The sequence below is a fragment of the Fundulus heteroclitus genome, chromosome 20 (assembly GCF_011125445.2).
Source record: "Fundulus heteroclitus isolate FHET01 chromosome 20, MU-UCD_Fhet_4.1, whole genome shotgun sequence".
Lineage (NCBI taxonomy): Eukaryota > Metazoa > Chordata > Actinopteri > Cyprinodontiformes > Fundulidae > Fundulus > Fundulus heteroclitus.
The window spans coordinates 35,191,486-35,213,854 of record NC_046380.1 but is presented as its reverse complement, the minus strand read 5'-3'; the positions used below and the strand labels follow the sequence as shown (position 1 = coordinate 35,213,854).

The 22,369-nt window shown below is 39.2% G+C and overlaps 1 protein-coding gene across 1 annotated transcript in view; it reads right to left on the bottom strand.

Moving 5' to 3' along the window:
* LOC105925999 (G-protein coupled receptor 22) overlaps window positions 1-22,369 on the bottom strand; it is a 37,307-nt gene that overhangs the window by 13,726 nt on the left and 1,212 nt on the right. The gene's annotated exons all lie outside the window — the stretch shown is intronic.

The window sequence follows — 22,369 nt, the reverse complement described above, 5'->3', positions numbered from 1 at the left end:
TTTTACCTTACTTAATGAAGTGGACGGAGTTAAATATTTGTCCATTTTGTTACTTAGCTCAACTCTGACACCTCCTCAGCAGTGCCTCCTAAGGCCCGACAAGATATGTTTCATGGACACCCAACCCATGGTTCGTGGAGGGTCCAGGGACCCCAGTGTAGGTTCTTACTGTCCTTATTGGAGCTTTAGCTTGACGCTCCTCAGGATCCCTTGGTTTGAATCCACAAAAATAATACTTTGAAAATAAATCTACGAGTCCACTTCTTGCTTTTAACTTTACTAAAAAACTTAACGCAACATTACAAAAACTTAATATTTATCCACAAAATTAAGTATTTCAAAGTCCAACGTAACCTGGGAAGGGCGAGGTCAAAAAACTATTACGCTCCAATCTCCGTCTCATTCCTCAACTGCCCCGCTCTGCTCGCTAGCAGGAAATCCCCTCCTCCTCTACCAGGTTTTTAAACTTCACAATAAAAGTCCTATTCACCCAATATCAATATACTGTACATATGTAAATATCAATTTTCAATCCTTTTAAATCCGCTTGGAATCTTTAAACAAAAAATATATTCCAACTAAAATGAACTGCATTTAGGCTCCTACACCCAGTTTGAGGGCCGCTGCCAGACCCAAGTCATCACTCTGGCTAGGCCGCTCCAAAATGGTAATTTCCAGACAGAACAAACTTGTTGGTAAATTTCAGCCACAGAGGCGAGGGCTGGCTGGTAGGCAGACACGGGAGAAGCTGAGGACTGCAGGCAGACACGAGGGAGGGAAGAGCAGCAGGCCTGAGACAGAGGCACACGATGAAGGACGGAGGACGCTGGGAGACGTGAGGCGTGAGCAGACATGGGAAGGACAATGACGGACCAGCAGGGAAGAGCAGACTGAAATGAGCTTATATAGGAGGTTGGACAGGTGGAATGAGTCTAGACTTGAATATTGCAGCAGGTGAAACTGATCCGGCATGGAGTGGAGCTGGGCTGAGTGGATGGTGGAAGGATCTGGAACTGTCCATGGTGAAGCAGGCAGAACCGAACCCTTAAATAATCTAAATCTAATATGTCAGATGGTATTAAATAAATTTCAAAAACATTTTTAACAACATGTAAATAAAAATAGATACATTGTTTTGTTTTTTTAAGTTTATACACCTTTTACATTGTTTTAATGTCCTTTGACAGATGTAAATAGGATGCATACTATTGCTAGAAATGTCATCTAATTGTAACAAATTGCAGATCCTGTCTTTAAATGTTGCGTTTTCCTCTATAAATACGGCGGAGAGTAATTGGACATGGCCTGCTTTAGTCAGCCTACACGCGTTAGAACACGTGGCACTGAAACCTTCGGCAGAAGTAATAAAGGAAAGATTGTCTACCTTCCCTGAACGAAGATTATAACTATATTATGCATACTTTTCGCTACAGATGCCATCAAAATGCATAGAACTGCAACGTTTTTGTTAAATGTTTTTTTTTTTTTATGAACAGGGAAGTCGGAGCACATCAGTGATGTGTATGGCTGCGTCGTTGGCAGTGGCACCGACCATAGCTGTCTCACATCTTTCTGAGAATGTACTGAAAAATCCTTGGTGAAACTGATAATGGAAAGGTTGTCTCCCTTCCCTGAACAAAGATTGTAAATATACCATGCATAAGTTTAGCTGTAGATGTCATTAAAATGCATACAACTGCTGATGTTTTGTTTAAAAGTTGTTTGTTGTGGACCGGAATCTCGGACACATCACTTCCTCCCACCTTTCTGAGACAGAGCACATTAAAATATTTGGCTAAACGAATGAATGAAACATTTTCTACCTTCCCTGAATGAAGATTATGAAAATAACATACATACTTCTCGCTAGAAATGTCTTTGAAATTTATTTAAAAAAACACAGTTGTTTTGCTTAAGTGTTTAATGTAGGCTGGGTTGCTGTAATATTCTACGAGGGAACCCTGCATGTCAAATATTGATGATAAGGGGGTACCCCGTGCATCCTTTACACCTTTCAAGGAAACTTTTGCTAAAGTTTAAATATAATATATAACAATTTTAAAGATTTTATTTAAATCAAACCCTAGAAGTTATATCATGGAGAATTTGCACTAAGATTAGCAGATTGAAAATTCTCAGATTTCAAATTGTTTCGATGGTGCCCCACTGACCTAAAAAAATGCATTGAAAAGGTAATTTATTGCAAGTTAAGAATCCCTGGCACACCAGTAAACTGCTGAACATCACGTCACCCTAATCTGGTGGCATAGTTCACCCAGTTCAATGTAAACCGAATGCCAAAGTCTCAGCACCCAGATGAAATCACGAAGCGCGCGTAGAGCATCCAGCACCTCCACTCTCCACACACATCTGATGCATAATGCTCTGCAGTGCTTTCCCCTCTAGTGTGGGGAACCAGAAAGTGTGAGACAAGAGAGCGCATAGCATGTATAATTGAACAGCTTTAGACACATCGCCTTCTCCCAGAGGCAGCAGCCCAAAGATTAAAAAAGATGAATGGCAGCAAAGATAATCTTGCTATTCCTGTGTGACATGCTGATGTAACAGGTTGTCAAAATGACAGAGCTAGTAATAAGAGATAAAGAGAGATACATGAATGGGAAAACATCACGGAGTAGAGTTATTTCGAGGAGTTTGGTCGAAAATAGAAACGTTGTGAATCACAGTACAAAAGGGCCATGATTAAGTGATAACATTAACAATACTGGATATGTAAAGTCTGCTCTCAGTGACAGTCTGAGCCAGTTATAACCCCAGGATTCTGTTCATTGTGACTTCAATACTTTGACAAAAAGGAATAAAGACAGTTTCTGTATCAGAAAGCATATTCTTTCCCTAAAGTTGCTTTTGGACCCTAGGAAGTTTTCTTTGTCATCTCTTTGAAGCAACTTGTTTTCTTTTGCAGGAACACTGCAGGAACTTATGCCTAAAAGCGTGACGAAAAATCCAGACAACAAACTGTGACAGATCAAACACGCAGTGCTGTGCCAAAGTGAACTTTTTCCATATTTTATATAACAGTCCAGCAAAGACAACTCTGAAAACGTGATGCATTTATATTCCGCTCTATTCAATCTGCTATGCCTAAATTATTATTATTATTTTATTAAACCTTTATTTAACCAGGAAAGTCACCACTGAGAATAACAATCTCTTTTTCAAGGAAGACATGCCAAAAAACAACAACTAATAAAGTTACAAAACATTACATGTAAAACATCCACAGACTACGTTTTTCTAAAAATAAAGATAAAATCCTGTCTAGGGGCCACCCAATACATACCAAATGATTTAATCTCAGCATAAATAAAGCCTGAAAAACTAACAAATGGCTGTTAAACCCAGTAGCTGAAAATGGAGTATGGCACAAGAGCAAACCAACATGACCGTTCACTAAACCAACAGAAAAGCAAGAACCTGAGAAGCAGCAAAAAGGACCATTTTAACTTTGGAGGAGCAGCATAGATATACTGAATTTGTTGACATAACTATTATCTGTACACACCACAAAATTGGCCTCTATGGCAAAAGGAAAGGCAGTGTTGAAACAAACCATAAATAAGCCTGGCGGTGGTCGGAGGGCCTTGGGTCCGCCGATGTATAGCAGCCGCGCTTGTGTCAATCTGCCCCGGGGCAGCTCACCTTCGTCAGGTAGGGCTGGGCGAAATAGACTAAAAATAATATCTCAACATTTTTAAGCAGAATGCCGATATACGACAATTAACACGATTTGTTTTTCTGTTCATACAGTAGTTATAAAAAGGCATCTCTGAATCAAAGCTTTATCCCACATTTCTCACAGTGTAAGATCCCCAAAGTGTAAAGCACTTTGGGGAGTCGTCTGACTTCATAAAGCGCTATACAAACACTGTCCCTTTATCATTAAAAATCCCATTTGCAAATACACAAAAGCCATTAAGGTACACAGCGTACATGTGAAAAAAGTCATCTGATCAGATGTGAGCAAAACTTTTTTGACTATGTACAAAAGGCTATGTGCGGAGGAAAATTACCACTGAATTCACCATCTCATTGGAATTGATGGGAAGACGGCTAAAGCGAAATACAAGGCGATGCTGTAAGAAAACCTTAGGAGATGCAGAGGACATGAGACTGTGTATAGATGTACTTCCACCAAGATAATATCCCTAAACGTACGACCAGAGCTAGCATATAATGTTTGAGATAATAGGATAATGGTCTAGTCAAAGCCCAGACCTAAAACCACTGGGGAATCATGAAAGACTTGAATTTACCATCACAGACATTTTTTATCCAGTCTGACAGACTGTTTTTTTTGTTTGTTTTTTTTTGCATAGAACAATGGGTAACAATGTTTATATGCGTGTAAAATTGGTATAGATTTACCAGGTGGGTCTACCATCTACTAACTTAGGAGGGTTAATTATATGCACTCTACACTTTTCAGATTTCTATCTCTAAAAAATTTTGAAAACCATGTAAGAGTTCACAGTTATTACTCTTACAAAGGCGCAAAAAGGCACAGCAAAAAGAATAAATAACAGCCACCAATTTCAACATTTTTCCCAGTTTGCTCCTAAAATCATAAAAGAGCAGCTTGCCACTTAATAGGCGGTGAGGGAGTTTAACAAGGAATCCCCACCGACAGGAAATGATGCTTCTTCCAATAGTGTTCACTGTTGCAAATGCACACAGAAAACAAAAAGTAAGAATTTTCATTGAGCAAATCTTCTGCCTGCCAGTCCCTCAGAGACCCCTTTTATTCTGAACTTAAAAAAAAAAAAAATCAGAAAAGGTCTGGATTCAATTGCTCAAATTTTTTCCTGTAAAAATACCCCAAGTTGTTCTTGCTATAATTTGTTTGACCCTTCCTCAAAAACAATCTATAACTGTTATTAGGTACAGAATTAATAACTTCCCTTCCTGAAACACAGACACAAACGGCAACAAGATGCAAATAAATATTGGTTGTCAATATCGGCTTAGTTTTGTCGGTACCAATGTTAAGGTCTATATATCGTGCATCCCTACTTTTTTGTGTCATATGTGCACTTCCTCAGTGACTGCAGTGATTATGTTCAAAACATCAAATGAGCTAATTTGCACATCAGTAAATTTAAATAGGCTCTCCAGCAGAGACATTTGAACTTAGAGCTCTACAGCTCTCTTTAAACACTGACAGATCTGAATGGTTTTGAGAGATAATTCATCCCACTTAGTAAGAACAGATTCACTCATTAAAGCTTTATGTAGATATCATTTAGATATAGCTGCGGGATAGACCCATTTATTGGTCTAACACAAAATGTAACATTAAACATTCATAAGTCTGTCACCAACCCAAACACATTACACAGCAAAAGCTGTAACACAAATACACTTTCATTTGATTTAGTATTAGAAACTAAAGTAAACGTTGACTATGAAACAACCAAAATGGCAAAAGTACAAAATGTAAAAGGAGAAAAATTCCCAGCACCCACCAAAGTCTCGCTCTGTTGTAGCACCTTGAATAACCAGCCAACGTGTCACTGTATAAAATAAGCTTTAGTTTTAAAAAGCCTCTTGCAGCTTCTGTGTTTTGTATGACTTCATATTAGAAAATCTCACTAATGCTAAAAATAGCTAACTTTGAGTTTGCTTCACATGGTAACAACTTCCAAGCCAACAAGCGCGGTAGCTGTTATGTATGGTGCATTCACTGATCAGAAAAAAGACGGATTCTTTTTTTTTTTTTTTTAATCAGTCTGTCAGGTTATGTTGAGATGAAAATTCTGTGAATGCAGTCATAAAATTTATTTCGAAAAAAGTTTACTCATCTTAAACAAGACAAAACAGAAAAAAGACTTTTTGGTAAAGTCTCTTTTTTAAAGAGTAAATAGTAACCGTGAGCAGGAAGGATCTCCTGTAGCCTACAGGGTTGTGTTGCAGTGAATCTGCAGAAGCCTTTGACTGAAGATGCTGTGGCTGAGTTATGGGTTATAAAGATGAAGCTCTGGGTTGCCCAGATTGTTCTTCATTTTATTCTTATTTCTGCAATTAGCTCTAAAACCTCATGAATATTTCCCCGTACAGAACCAGGCAAATATTTAAGCTTGTTCAGGTTTTTTGTTTATCAGTGGGCCTAATGCCGCTTCCCTAACAGATAATGGCAGAAGAGATTATACACCCTAAACAACAGACTTGTAGAAGATCTGACATCTTGCTGCAATCTTTGAAAGACCAAAGCTTCCTCAGTAAGTACAGTCTTCTCCGTCCCTTCCTGTATACAGCTTCACTGGACATCAAAAGAGTTCTTTTCTTCTTGTTCTCATTAAACAATTGATAATTATAAATGTATCTAATTATATCAACTGGCCTTTTTTCTTGTTAAGTTTTATATTATATAAAGAACAACAAACCAAAATAAATGCATAGTACTTTTTGCTGTTTATTAAAATAGTCCACTAAATTAATTTAAAGGACAACTAGCTTCCCTAATTAGCACAATTGCTCTCTCAGTATCAAAATGTTAAGTAAACAAGGAGGTATTCTCTAAAATCCTCTACTTTTCTCTTCATCCGAGGGCTGACAACCCATATATGTTCAAATAATGCTGTTTGTTGATTATGATGCAAAATTATTCAAGGAGGCTCCCCAAACTCTTATCAGGCAGTCAAGTTAATCAAGGGTAGCTGTCATGAGAATGACGTTTTTCTCATCTTCTGGTGCTGAAATAATCAAAAGCAGCCTAATTTGTGATAAGCAGGGTGTAATTTAACGATCAGATATAATTAGGGCTGTTTTCAGGTGATTTTTTTAAGCAACTGGTGGATTATTAATTAATTAGAACATCAATCTCCTGTCTGTTACATATCACTTTTTGTAAAAAGGTTTGCCTCAATCACTTGTTTGGACATTGTGGGCACAAAGCAAGTAGAGCAATGAGTCTCTCAATGAGTCTTTCATTCGTCAAAAGGAAGAATGAAAATGATATCTTTCCAAACCAGAGAGTCATCACTGTAAAATGAGTGAGCTAACCCTAACCCTAACAAACAAAATAAATAAATAAATAAAAGCAACTCTAGAACACAGAGCTTACTCTACAACGATGCGTGTTTGCAACAGACTCCGCAAAGAGAGATCAAGCTCTTATTTGAGAACTTTTCCCAGGTCAGCGCACCGTGATTGAGACAAAATGTCAGGTAAATATTTGCAGGGCACTGCTCATCCTCAGCACAATTGACCTGAGAGAGAAAACACACACAGACACACACCTCTGTACTACCACATGAACATGCCACGCACAGTCATGTACACACAGAGTACGTTTCTCTGCAAAACTCCAGCTTAGTCTACATTAAATGGCTTTGTGGTGTGGCTGAAAGCCAAGATGATGAAAGTGGAGAGTGTATTACAGAGCTGTGACTGTTTGATACCAGGAGATGAAACGCAAATAACTAATCAGCCACAGGGTCTTCCGGTCAACCTGACTTACAGCTCTATTTCTGTCCTTCTCACAGAGACTGGTAAATGCACTTACTGTCAGTTTTGGAGGTTGTCTTCTGATCTGAAGACAACCTCCAAAACTTGATCTTACGGAAAATGTAGTACTTTGAAAAAGTGTCCAAGCCTCTTAAACGTTCTCTCATTATTCTAGTTACTAAAACCCTTCCATGTGTTTTATTGGAATTTCATATGATAAACCGACACCAATTTGGTATAATTGTGAGGTGGAAAGAAAAGGATGTAATGCCATGCAAAAGTATTTGCCCCCTTACAGGTTTGTTTTTTTGTTGTTGCTTTTTCACCACAATGAAATGAAATAAACGATCAAACTAGTTTTCTGTGCAAAATCTTGTTCTTCCTTTATTTAAGTAACTCAGTTTAATAACTGAATCCCATTATATAGATTAATTACACGCCCATCTGATTAACTCCATCAGTTCTTCATTGCTCTCCTTTCATCTTTTCCCCTGCACACATACCACTCGGTCTTCACTTTCCATTTGTCGAATCTGTTATGTTGCCTCAGTTTTTTGTCTCTGTATTCCAGTTCCCTGTTCCACTTTTTTGTTCCTTACCCTGCCTCCGTTGAGTACTCATTGTGAGTTAATTTTGCTTTAATTAAATCTCATCTACTACCATGTGGCTCCCGTGTTGCAGTCTGCACTTTGGTCCAGCTTCTACCTCCAAAAACATGATACGTTCTGCTAACAACTAATGAAAACACAATATATAATATTCCATCCGACCAACAAAAAACATTTTAATACAGGAATATGTGCTTAAAGCAATATTGTGTGTAACTTTTAGCCACTAGGGGGCGCTGGATCTGGAACTTCCGAGATTAGAGTCCCAGACGGCAAGGCAAACACTGCACTGCCAAAAAATCTGGATTGGAATCTGATAGTAGTCCACTCTGGACCAGCAGATTGACAGTCATCGCGCTACGAGTAAAGACAAGGCCACCATCATCCCTCTAGATTAAATCTTACATCAGAGAACCAAAAATATGTCTGATCAGGCAAGTGCCATGTCTGTTTTGTTTTGTTGTCAAACTGCCCTAAAAAACTAAACATGTGACCTACAGTGTCACTCTAGGTCACATAATCCATTCAGTGATGGATCCAACCCTCTCAAATTACATACATGGGTTTTTGAGAAGGGCAGCTTGCACAGAGCATCGATATGTGTCAAGTGTCATATATTGACCTGAAAAATCATTTGACACATCACAAATTAGCTAATACTTCGGCAAAAACTTACAAAGCGCTACTTTAATAAAAAGGATGTTTAGTACCTGCTTAATGGTTGTTACTTTTAAAAGTTATCACTAGAGGAACCAATCAGAGCCAGGCTGGTAGCGGGGCAAATGACCAGGCCCTTTACAACATCATTTGTGCTTTGGCACCACAGAGAGCGACTATGTTGTTTGAAGTTCATCAAAATTCATATGCATTATAAACCAAAAGAACAACAGAAACATTAGGATATATGGTTACTAATAAAATAACACAAATTCAAAGTGGTTCAGCACCACGGATAGCGACCGCATCATCTTGAGACCCAGGTTAACTATCAACTCAGAGCCTGTAAGTTCTCATAGTAAAACACAGATGTATCCACAGAAATGTCTTAATCTTGGCTAAATGCTCACATAAACCACTACAAACACCATTAAAACTACAAGCAGTTGAATGAAAAAGCAAACGAAATCCAGAATTGCCATGACTTCATCTAGGTCACAGCCAACTGTTATTAGCTGTATAGCATCTCAGCTGAACCCAATGAGCTCATAGAATGCTAAAGTTTGAATTTTGTCCCCACTGATGGTCTTCACCCAGGGATTTAGCTCTTCTCACACCCATCTGTAGTTTTGCGAGGGTTTTTGCTTTGGAGTGTAATTGAAAGGAGCGTGAGACAGGTGTGTAGTGCTCGTCTCTAGGTAACCATGAAAGCAGCACAGGTGCGACAGAAGGGTCCTGTTTAAATCCCGCCACAATAATTTTGCTGGGCTTATTTCCTGCATTTAATTTCGTAAAAAATGTTTTCATAATTAGACGCAAAAATCTTGATATGTGTGTGACAGACATGTTTATCTGACATTTATGAAAACCCGCAACAAATCATCCCATATTGCTTCAAAACGGATGCAACATTGACCAAAAGGACAATTCCATATTTTACGGGACGGGGGACAACCTACAGCTAACTGCACAGACATTGGGTGGGGGGGCAACTGTCCTGTTGGGAACCTTTGACTTACTTTTTGCTTCTTTGTCAGGAATCTTGTGATGTATCTGGGGAGGGATGAGGGGTGGCAAACACGTCATCCATACTAGTAAGGCAGAGTTAAGTAGATTTCTCCTAAATGTTTCTTTGTTTAGTTGAGCAGTCATTTAAATGGCTCAGAGCTCATTTAAGGCCATGTAAAAGCCAAAGCTAGACACAGTGAGATGTCAGTGGGACAGACGCTACGTTCCCAGCTTTCAGCTGTCACTCAGTTTATATGCTTGGAGAACTGGTAACTGGTAAAAGACGTAGTGGAGTTTTACATGTACAAGTATTCTCCTATCAATCAAGTGGAATGGATTCTTTCGGGAAGCAAAATAAACAGCACAAGGGCCCATATTTTGTAAATGTGAGGGGGTATAATCGGATAGCTTCAGACTTAATTGGTGGGTTGCCCATGGCCCCGCATGTGATGACAGGTAAGCTTTGCACATGTTCTGACCTCCCTTGGCTATGCTAGAGGCCCAGCTCTCTTGAGTCCTACCTCCCATCAGAGCTCCTCAGGATCAGGCCCCTCGGGATTCTGGGCTGAGGGCATTTGGTAGAGATCTCTGTATTTATATCAACAATGACTGGTGTTGATATAAATACAGAGCATGCATACAAACTAAATGGAACACAGCCCTGCTTTGGCTCCAGCCTACACACGGTAGAACACGTGACACTGAAATCTTCAGCAAAACTAATAAATGAAAGATTGTGTACAACCCCAAGCTGAAAACGTCGAGCACCCTAATCAAGACTGATTGCACTCACTCCTCATGGGCAGCATAAAGTGTAATATTCCCACTATGTTGGATCACCAGAGACTTCACCATTGCTATATGAGGACTCAACCCAGAACTCAACATAACCAAGTGGACCCCCTGGTAACCCCAACCGAAAACCCAAAACCTCCATTCCGCCAGACACCAGCCCGGACTACAACCACCAAACCTCTCTCTCCATTCAGCCCAGATGTCCCTTTCCTGGATTTGGCCAACATAATGAAAGATTGGGATAAAACTAACACCCCATATAAATCTTACATCTTCTCCATACAACCACCCTCATAGCACAGGATCTGGTAATAAACCAGCATCTCCAGCATCTCCCAAAAGCCGCAGAGCCCCCGACCTCCTAATCTAGCTCCTCCACATATGATGGATGATCAGACTTAGAATTAGAAATGCTTTAATAATCCCAGAAGGAAATTGTTTTCGTTACACGCTACAAACAACATATATATATATATATATATATATATATATATATATATATTAGGGCTGGGCAACGATTAAAATATTTAATCGCGATTAATCGCCCTGATTAATCGCGATTAATCGCATTGTATTTACAAACTCCAAGAATGAATTCAAAAGTAGTGTAAAGAGCACTTTTATTTTAATGTTCTGCTGCCATATGAACAAAAGTGTTGTAACATTTGTAGCACTTATTTTACACTGGATATTTTCAACCCATCTATTGAATTTAGTGCACTAGTTGATCTTTTCTTCATAAGAGAACAGCAAGCACTGCAGCCAAAATATGGCCTTTTTTGACCTGCTGTATATTAGCCAGTCCCTAAGTTTGATGTATCATGAAACTGTTGACCTTTTGGGTTTTGTGGTTTTTATTTTATTATTACAATTTAATAATAATAATAATAATAATAATAATAATAATAATAATAATAATAAGTGTTTTTTCGCTAATCCACCTCTTATATCAATCTTATCTTATATTAATCTTAATATCTTTATATTAATATTATAAGATTAATATCTTATATTAATCTTATCTCTTATTTCAATCCTTATGTAATTTTGTCTGTGTTGTGTGCACCTGCCTGTTGCTTTAATCCTATAAATTTCCCCGTCGTGGGATAAAAAAAGGATTAGCTAATGTTATCTTATCTTAAATAACACTTTTTCATATATGTACTGGGTTCTTTCAAGGTCTTAATTACATGTTATGTGTGGGCTCCAGTAACATCCATCCATCCATCCATCCATCCACTGATTTACCTGGATGTTCCCTGGAGGACTGAAACGCCTCAGTCAGAGACGTCTGTGGGTCTGTCGGGGCAGTGAGAGAAGTTTCGTCTCCTCTCTCCGTTTCTGGGGCTCGACGTTTTCATGTTTTTTCACGTGCTTAGATAAATTTGTTGTGTTTCCACTGAAATTAACCGGCTTTTTACAAAACATACAGCTTGATTTCATTTACGGTATTAAAATAAAGCCAAACGGTGCTACTTCCTCTGTTCATGTTTTTCCGCTGCTGCGGTCTCTCTCAGCTGTTTCTTTGTTAAGCTTGTGTGAGACCTAAGTGGGCGGGCCAGGCTGAGCCTGCGTGCTGATTGGCTGGCGCCGCTGAGCCATGTACGAGAGGGGAGGGGGAGCGGGAGAGTGCTGCTGCAGTCAGCGCGCTGCAGTCAGCGCGCCTGCTGACTGACACTGACTGAAAGCATGTGAGCAACATGCGTTAATGCGCGATAAAATAAATATCGCCGTTAATAGTCTAATGAATTAACGCGAACTTAACGCGTTAACTTGCCCAGCCCTAATATATATATATATATATATATATATATATATATATATATATATATATATATATATATATATATATATATATGTATATCTAATATTATATAGATAGATAGACAGACAGATAGATAATTTTAGATCTGGGCTGCACAGTGGCGCAGTGAGTAGCGCTGTTGCCTACCAGCAAGAAGGTTCTGGGTTTGAGTCCAACCCTGGGTCTTTCTGCATGGAGTTTGCTATCTGTGCATCCGTGGGTTCTCTCCGGCTTCCTCCCACAGTCCAAAAACATGACTTTTCAGTTAATTGGTCTCTCTAAATTATCCTTAGGTGTGAATGTGTGCGTGAACGGTTGTTTGTCCTTTCTGTCTCTGTGTTGCCCTGCGACAGACTGGTGACCTGTCCAGGGTGTACCCTGCCTCTCGCCCAGTGAATGCTGGAGATAGGCACCGGCACCCCTCGCAACCCCATGAGGGATAAGGCGAGTAAGAAAATGGATGGATGGATAATTTCAAATCTAAAATAAAGTGATAGTGATGATGTGCAAAAACAGTGCAAAAGAATTAATTAATGTCAATTACAGAGGGGGGAGGGTGTCTGAATCACTGAGGAAGGCATTGTAGAGATTGATGACCTCAGGTGATGAACATGTCCTCAGTCTCATCTGTGCTAAGGACCTTCAAATCACCTCACTGTGATACACATTGGGCCCCAGTGGTAATTCTATCAGAAATGTTAATTTCCAAGACAAGCTTGGGCCCCTGATGGGAGATAGCTGTAAAATCTCTGTGCTAATATGGGACAGAAAGAGCAAAGCTGAAAGGATAACAAACATTAATAAACAATCATTCTTAAAAGCCATACATTGTCAGATACAACTAGCAACAGAACATTAAATCTCTTTATAAAATACAATATTCTTTGTGAGAGCAGACAGCAAAGGAAAGGTGGAAGTGTAGCCACTGTGTTTAATGATTCTGGGCAAATTTGATTCTTTTGAATATTTAGCTCACCAGGTAAATAGCTCAATACAAACTATGTTCTTGAATGTTTACAGGCCTCCTAAGTCCTAAACAATTTTTTTTTAGGATTTTTAATGACCTTCCTATTTGTGATATGTGTTGATTACGGTTGTTTAATTACTGTGGGAGACTTCAAAATTCATGCTGACAACCCTGAAGACAGAGGTACCAAAGAACTATGTGAAATTTTGGTTTGACTCAACAACCAACAAACCAACAGAGACATATTTTAGACTTCATCATCACTAAGGGACTAAACATTTCCAAGGTTAATGTAACTGATGTTGCCCCATATGATCACTTTTCTGTAACCTTTGAAAGCATAATTTCCTTTAGTTAAGCTTACTCTTCTACTTCAACATTGTCCTGTAACTCCTGTAGATGAAGTAGTGGATAACTTTCAGTCTAAAGTTTCAGACATCATTGACTGCATTTCTCCAATTAACGTGAAGGTTGTTTCCCAGAAGAAAAAAATATCTGCGGAGAAGTGCTCCACCAGTTAGAAGTGAAAAAAGGGGAGTGTTGAAACGTTGGACACAGGTGGAGATCATCAGCAAAAACATTAATAATGCTCGTGCCTTATTTGCCACAGTTGACAGGTTAACAAACCCTCCTGTGACTGTGGCATCTGAACTCTTAACCCTAAAAACCACCTGAGTTATGCAGCAGGTCAATGCTCCAAAGGACAAAAGCAGGTACATCTCTGAATGGCTCAAAACAAAACGAAAAATAGGGGTTTGGCGTAGTCCAAAGTCTGGAGTTGAAACTAATTTGAGATGCAATGGCTTACCCTTGAACAAATGGTTTATGTTGAAAGCCCTCCAAAGAGGCTGGATTAAAACAATTCTGCAAAGAAGCAAGGAGTCAAAATCCCTCCAGAAGACTCATTGCCAGTCATTGCAATCACTTGGCAGTTGTTTCACATAAAGCCAGTTTGTCTTAGATAGCTTTTTTCCCTTAATAAATAAAATATTAATTTGAAAATGCCTTTTTGTATTTACTCATGTTATCTATGACACACATTTTTGAAGATTTAAAATATATAAGGGTAACAAAAACACAAAAAGATAAGAACTCAAATTTTTTATAAGCACTGTACATTCATCCATCCATTTTCTAAACTTACTTAATCCATGTAGGAATCACAGTGTGGTGGTGCCCATCTCCAGCAAACAAGTCTGCCATTAACAATCTAAAATCAACCCTTAATAAATCCAGTGCCTTCTGTAGTGACCTAAATGGTCAGTGGAGTCCATCTTTGAGTAATTTAACTTAATTTAAATACAACTCTTCAGAGAAGGCCTCAGAGGTCTCTTAGAGAGCATTTGCCAAGAAACAGACAAGAAACACAGTACACAGGTCAGGGAGAACGATGTGACACAAGGTGATGGCAGCATCATGCTCTAAGATGTTTTTGTTCTGTACGGAAGGGAAGATGGATGCAGCAACATAAAGGATTTTCCGAGAGGAAAACTCACTGAAAGTGTCAAAAGACAGGACAGTGGAGTGGGGGTTCATAATTTGCTTTTGATCAAGGGCCACCTGCGTATCAGTGGGAACTATAATCCCAATTTAGCATCTGATGGAAAGGCTTTGAAATTTCTCTTCACAGATGTTCTCCATCTAACCGGATGCAGTTTGAGCTATTTTGCAAAGAACCATAAGCAGAAATGTCAGTCTCTAGAGGAGCAGAAGTAGACCAGACCCCAGAAGACTTGCAGTTGCAAACAGGTTTAAATTGGGGGCAACCGGACTTTCGTTCAGTTCTTCCTGAAAACGTTTCAACACCTATCCAGTCAATGCTGGTGGCTCGTACTTCAGCAACCTGCAGTTGGTGCACTGCTGTTTTTAAAGGACGTGGAGGCTCATCCTCCCAAGGGCATTCTAGGTCAGTGGTCCTCACACAGTATTTTTAGTGGCTCCCATTAGATCAGTTCTCAGATGCTCTGGAGTGGTATTCATTTCAAATGGAGGGTTGCCCGACAGGCTTTACACTTTGACTGCCAGTTTCAACATTTGGACTATAAGTAGTCTAAAATGGTCCAGTTTTTCTCCACGTATTGGATGACAGTAAACCTAAATATACGACAAGGGTGGTAAACATTGGGTGGATATGTGTCACTTCAATGATGTCTACAGCAACAGTACAGGCTGCTAGAAGACATGTATCACTAAGGCTCTTGTATCTATAAAGACTGTGTGAATCGTATTCACCAATCAATGGTTTTTATTACACCAGGACACAGGTTTTTTTTACAAGAAAACTTTCTAATTTTTCAAAAATGGCAATTTAAACAACATCTCTGTAAAACTGACAGTTGAACCATATGCCACAACCATGCCTTTTTAAAAACCATGTCCTATGATAAGTGACTGATAAGTGACAATAACGTAACCCTGTTTACCCTGAACAAATACATTATAAATTACTTTTTAACAGGTTAGGCATTTAAAACCTGCAAATAAGCATAAAACCGGATGTACAGTGAGAAAAAAAATAAATGTATTCACAAGGAACATTTATATCAAAGTGGCATCCTGCTGTAATAATCTACTGAACAGAGAAACAGACCCATCTCTTCTCCATACTGCAGCTTCCAGGGTGATATGTTGTTGGAGGGAGAAAACCATTGTGGCCGCCACGTGTTATGTTTACAGCTTTGGGTCCGATCTCAGCCTACTGCCCACCAGCACTCCACGTTTATTGCAAAGAGCAGCATTTTTGAATTCTTGATGTAAACAAGAAAAAAAACCTTGTTAAGTATTAAAAGAACAATCCAATGCAGACATATTTTTTTGCTACAGTTAACTTGGAGATGGAAGCAGGTTGGTAAGGTCCTGTGGTGCCAGCAGGCATCAAAAAAAAACTAACATAATAGAACAAGATTGTGTCGTGTAAACTGCATTAACATGGATTCATTCTAATTAGAATAGTTAGAATGAATAAACACAAATCGTGCGTGAAGTCTTATCCCGACAAAGGTAAGCAGCTTTTTCTACCCACTGCACCAGTTGAAATTGAGAGTGCTGAACAGTGGGGGCTTGTAAATAGGGGGTGATCCCATGCCAGTCCCATCAAAATTGCAGGAAAAACATGTATACACAGGAAACATAAGTTACAAAATGAAAAGTAATCTGTTCTCTGATAAAATGTGATTTTTCAGCATTCCAATTCCATTTTGGGTTCTATTTTATTGAGGGAGTATGTACCTTTATAAATTTCTGGCTTCCATGCTGGTCTCTAATTGGTTGCTTAAAGGAGCAATAAGCATTATTTCATTATTTTAGATAGAAAGAACCAAAATATAGTTTTGTGAAGAACTAAAGGTATCTTTTTAGATGGACTATGGTTAAACATCACACAATATCTCTCTGTCTTGTTTGCCAATCTGTTGTTTACATAGCCGGGCCAGCCGCACATGTACGTACATGCACGTACATGCACGTGAACAGCTGCCATTCAGGGCTTAACCACTCCCTGGCCATAAAATGCCACTGCTAGGCACAAAATGGCGGAGAGCATACCCATCGGATCAAAACATTCTCTTGCTAACAGAATTACAAAGCTATGAGTTACTTACTTCTTCACATGACATGTTCCTCTGAAAGGTGAGGCTGTTCTGCTGTGTTTTTATCATTTGCAAATAGGCTCATAGAAGCCAATGTGTGAGAAGGGGATATGGGTGCAGAGCGCTGGAGCGAGGTACAGAAAGGCCTGGCTTTCATACACATCCTGTTTTGTTCTACAGACAGTGCTCAAACTCCGCCTAGTGGTGGAAATCGCTTATTGCTCCTTTAAAGATTCTCCTGGCGTGCAGGTCTCTGTGTGCCTGAGTCCAATCAGCACTTTCTGAATCATTCTTCATCCAATCAAATTAACTCATGATAGGTATCAATCAAAGCCACACCACTGGCAGCTTAGATGTGCAGGTGTGTGAATGCTACTCTTACAGATGATGCAAACAGAACAGATGACCCGTGGTCATCGGGGCAGTAACCCCAACGCTGGAAAAGTGGCTCCAACCGATACCTGGAGAAACATCACACATCTCAGTCCAGAAGAGCGCAATATTAGGAACAGCTAAGATCTGGTAGAGGACCTGAGCTTGCGAGAGAGAGAGCCACCCACCTTGCTCAGAAGTTAACTTTGGTAAGCTAAAATAAAATAAAGTAGAACTTAAATTGTAATAAATGTACTTAAATTAATTCAATTACGTTTACTATACAACAGAACATTTTTACAGTGTAGACTTTATCCAAAATTGTTTTTATCTATGCTATCATGAATTTTCCCTATCGGGGATCAATAAAGTAATTATATCAAATAAAGAAAAGGTTGCATCACATGGTATAAGATGGTTTATCTGGGTTGCTTTGAGTACTGTGACACTGGCCTCAACCTCTAAAAGCAATAACATGTGATCTCTGGCCAACTTTTAGACGCTGAGCAACTTCTATTAAATTCCATGGATGTACTGCCTACTTTTATAAAAGTATTTTGTTAGCTGTGTGGGTTATTGAAAAAGCTGTCATCAGACAGTTAGTTCTTCAGATTCTCCAATTAAATGGCTAGAAATAAATTACCTCCCTTTCGCTCTCTTTCACGATAACTAACCATGGCACATTATACATGGTTGAACATGCTGATAAGTCAGTGTGTTTTTCAAATGCATTGAAGAGGTTCTATTCACATAATATAAATGAACAGTTTTAGATAAACAGGACTAATACTTATCACCCCTGTGTCATTACTTGTTTCCCTTTTATTGCAGATATGATTTGACAAACAAAAGACATTTTTAGGGTATCAGATGCATTGTATGCTGGTTTAGGCTTAGTCTTCTCAAGGATGCAACCATTTTACACAGCTATTTCCTCCAATTACTTTTCCTTTGGGTGTAATTTCTAATAAAAATATTGATACAAATAGCTTTAAATTCTCTCCATTTTTTATTCCTTGCAATCACCTGGCATGGTTGTCTGAGTGGCCTTTCAGCACATGATTTCTAGGGTTTATTTCACTGTGGATAGTATGATCAGAAGAACAGATGCTTTTGACTCTTTGGAGGACTTTTTATACATCCAGAGGATTTTGGCTTCTGAAACATGGATTGAACTGCTGCTGGAGATCAGGCAGGCTCCATCTCATGTGATTTTTTTAAACCCGTTTAAAAACATACATTTTTTTATTCTTGACTTTTAACCCAGAGTGAGTTGGCATCTGTGTCTTAATGATTTACGCCGCGTATGTACCTGTACTATTTTTAATCTTACCATGTATTAACCTATAGTTGTTTTATTCTGTTATTCCTGCTCTCTCTCACATGTTTTTTAAGCACTTTAGTCATCTGCTATGTTGTTTTTTTAAGTGCTTTAGAAATAAAGTGGTATGATATAATAGACTCTTTTTAGAGCTTCAGCTGGAATCTTAACAAGGTCTTTTGTTCTGTGGTTGAAACACTGAAACGTTTCTCTCTGCTACACCAAACCTGTGTCCTTCCTGAATAGGATGATGGCTACACATTCCCATGCTGTTTATGTCTGTATTGTACAAAAAGATGTACCAGGCATTTAAAGGTCCGCCATTATCTTTCAGACATCTGATATATTCTGATTTTTATATGATATTGAACACTGAAGCCGTCTGATGGGGGTGTTCCCCTTAAATCCATCTTTAGGTGTGCCTCCAGTTAAGTAAAACGTTGAAGCTCACAAAGCCATGACATCATGATTTGGCTTTCTCCAAGAACAGGGGTCTTCAACTCCAGTTCTTGAGGTCTGGTGTCCTGCAACGTTTATGTGTCTTTGCTTCAACACAAGTGAGTGAAATAACCATGTGACTGGCAGGACTCTGGAGAACTTGACTGCATATTGAGAAAGTAATTCAACCATTTGATTCAGGTGTGTTGGACCAGGGAGACATCTAAACGTTCCAGGACACCGAACCCCATGGACTAGAATTAAATACTTCTGCCCAGGAAAGTGCTCCTGCACTCTGTGCTTCAGTCTTTAATTGTTTCCTTCCTGAAATTAGGTAAACTCCAAGTGTTGCCCATGCCTGGTTGTCCTAAAGGTTTGTTCCTGTTTAAATGGATGGGGTTTCTTTCCACTGTCACCAGTTGCTCCGGCTGAGGGATTTCAGTAAAATAGATGAATCAATGCAGTCGGCTGGGTTTGCTTAGACAGATAGCTTTTTACCAACTGTCAATGATGACCAACTGAACGTCCTTGGTATTGTGTTTTGGATTGAACTGTATTTTGATTGGACGTGAACCTGATTATATAATTGGATCGGGAGTAATTGCGTGGATTTGACATGGATTTGACCCATTTACCTCAACTGCCTTGAGGGGAAATTTGCAGTCTGACACAATAATCTGCCCTGCATATCCACTTTCTCTGCAGCTTTCATATGCATCGTCTGCCCTGACGCATCTCCATGACAACCCGAGCATCATGATGCATGGTTATGTTAAATGAGCAAGAAACGGCAGGTGAACTAGGTTAATGGTATACAAGTTAAGAAATTCAAGTGAAAGACTGCAATGTTGGAATATAAGATAAACTAGCAAATATAGCCGTAAAAAAAACGTGCAACAGCTAAAGTATCAGCCTACAGGCTTATGCCATGATGCAATCACTCTTTCTGCAATGTTTGTTTTATGTGTACAAAAACATATTCCTTCAAAGTTATGCCCATTTGGCCTTAGATTTAATTTTAAAGGTATTAGTTGTCCCACGTATTTAATTGAGCGTAAACATTTGTGTTTAAGAATAAATGTGTTCATATCTAGATCTAATGATACTTGATTCAATTTCTTCTATTAACATGAATCTGTTAAAACGTTTTGGCCACAAGCGAGGTCAGCAATCTGCTCAGGTCTGACTGGCCAGCAAACTAACCCAATAAACTAGGTTTTTAATATGAACTAATTTGAAGAATAATAGATCCAAAAGTTGTATTCCTTAACCAAACTGGGATTTTTTTTTTTAATTAGCAGTCCATGTGTTTAAAAATTTGTCTTACTTTCTGCTGCAGGCAGTCAGAAGCCCAAAAAAATTAAATAATCAGAGGCATGAAGCTTTTAAAGCACCAAGAGGGAGAATATAAACAAGCAAAAGTTTGTCTTTCAGTTTTTAGAAAACTTATTTCTTTTTGAGCCTGTGTGTGCGTAAACTTTCAAATGACAACTGACGATAAATAGAGACGATAACTTGCGCACATTTATGGAGTTGACCTTTTTACCACTTCGGATACCACAGAATACAGATCCATTATTCAGATAGACTTTCCAAATGGCAGATTCAGGTTTGAGGGAAGCGCATCCCAGCTCTAAGTGTTGCCCATGCTGCCTGAATTATTCATCGCACAGATAAAATATGGAGCCGAAATAGGCAGGCGGCGAAAAGCAAAAGAAAGAAGGTGGACAGAAAGTTGTTCAGTGAGAAATTGATGAGGTAACTCAACTAAATGAGGATTAGAAGCCAGTTAATCAATCTGCTGAACTGGAAACAGTATCTCTCTCTCTCTCTCTCTCTCTCACACACACACACACACACACACACACACACACACACACACACACACACACACCCACAGGCTTTCTGTCTTCAGTGTTTTCCTCCTTAATGTTGCAATCAAAGCCATCCGCAGCAGAGCAGAGCTCCTACCACGCTTTCATCAAGACTTCGCCCATTTTCTTTCTTTGCTTATCTCCACCTCCACACTGTTGCCAGCAACACCTCCCTGCTCAATCACCCCTCTTTGCCGCTGCATCTTATGTAGTTTCCCAATCAGAGCTCGTCGCCCTCTGTACATCTATGTCCTCAGTTCTTCTTCCCCTCCTCTTTTTGTCTGCACAAATTGCCTCTATCAAACAGTGCACAGTGTCGCACGGGGACTGTCTGGATGTGATTTTTGCCATACTGGCTTTGGATGTCTAGCTGCAGCTAATCGTCTGTGTCGTTTTCCAAAGAGCGAATAATAAGAGGTGGAAATGTTACAGCACCTAAAATCCATATTCTATTAACTTACAGAATGTACCCAGGCATGCCCCCGCGGAAATAATTATGTCCCTCAAACGTTTTCTCGATTTGTCACACTACAACCATAACATTTTATGTACTGTATTTTACTGGGATTTTGTGTGATTTAACGACAAATGTAACAAAAACGAAGCTCATAACTGTGGAGAGGGAGGAAAAAAATAGCACAGATTATTTCTTCTTCTTTTTTTTTAAACAAATAACAATCTGCAAGGCAATCGTTGCATTTGTATGTTTGTATCCAGTACACCCCCTCTGGGTATTTACTCTTTAGAACTACATTTTCTGTTGCGATTACAGCTGCTAGTGCTTTCTCTAGAGGCACTAGCAGCTGACCTATGACCATTCTTCTTTGCCAAACATCAAGACAGGTTGTGGATTGTACTCTCCCACCCCCCAGTGTCAAGTACAGAGTCAAGTTTATGTAGCTCCATCCATGCTCCCATTACACTAAGTCCAACTTTCCTGGCTGTGTGTGTGGGGGGGACAACATTATGCTAACCCCCGTATGTTTCATTGTGGGGAAGGAAAGCCAACTGCACATTGGCTTTCTTCTTGCCAATCCTCAATAAACACCAGAACTGATTCTCCGACCCGAGGTGTGGATCTGTGCAGTTCCTCCTGAGGTGTCTGGTTTGACGGTTTGAAACAGGATGTCTTATTTCTTGTAGTAGTCCCACTGCTTTGTTTTTCTTTTGTTTGTTTGTTTTATTTTTAAGTTAGGGATTAAATAGTTCTGTGGGACCTAAAGCTTGGGGACATTGCTTTGTGACCCAAAGCTTTAAACTTCACAGCTTTCTCACCGTACTGTCTGCTGTGTTCCTTGATCTTCATGGTGCTGTTTGTTCACTAATGTTCTCCAACTAGCCTCTGTTAGGTTCATGCAAAGCTTAAGTTACACACAGGCGGACTCTTTTGACTGATAAGGTGAACCTTGAAGACAACGAGTGGATTGTATTTAAGGGTTTCAGAGTGGGATCAACATATGCTTTTATTTGT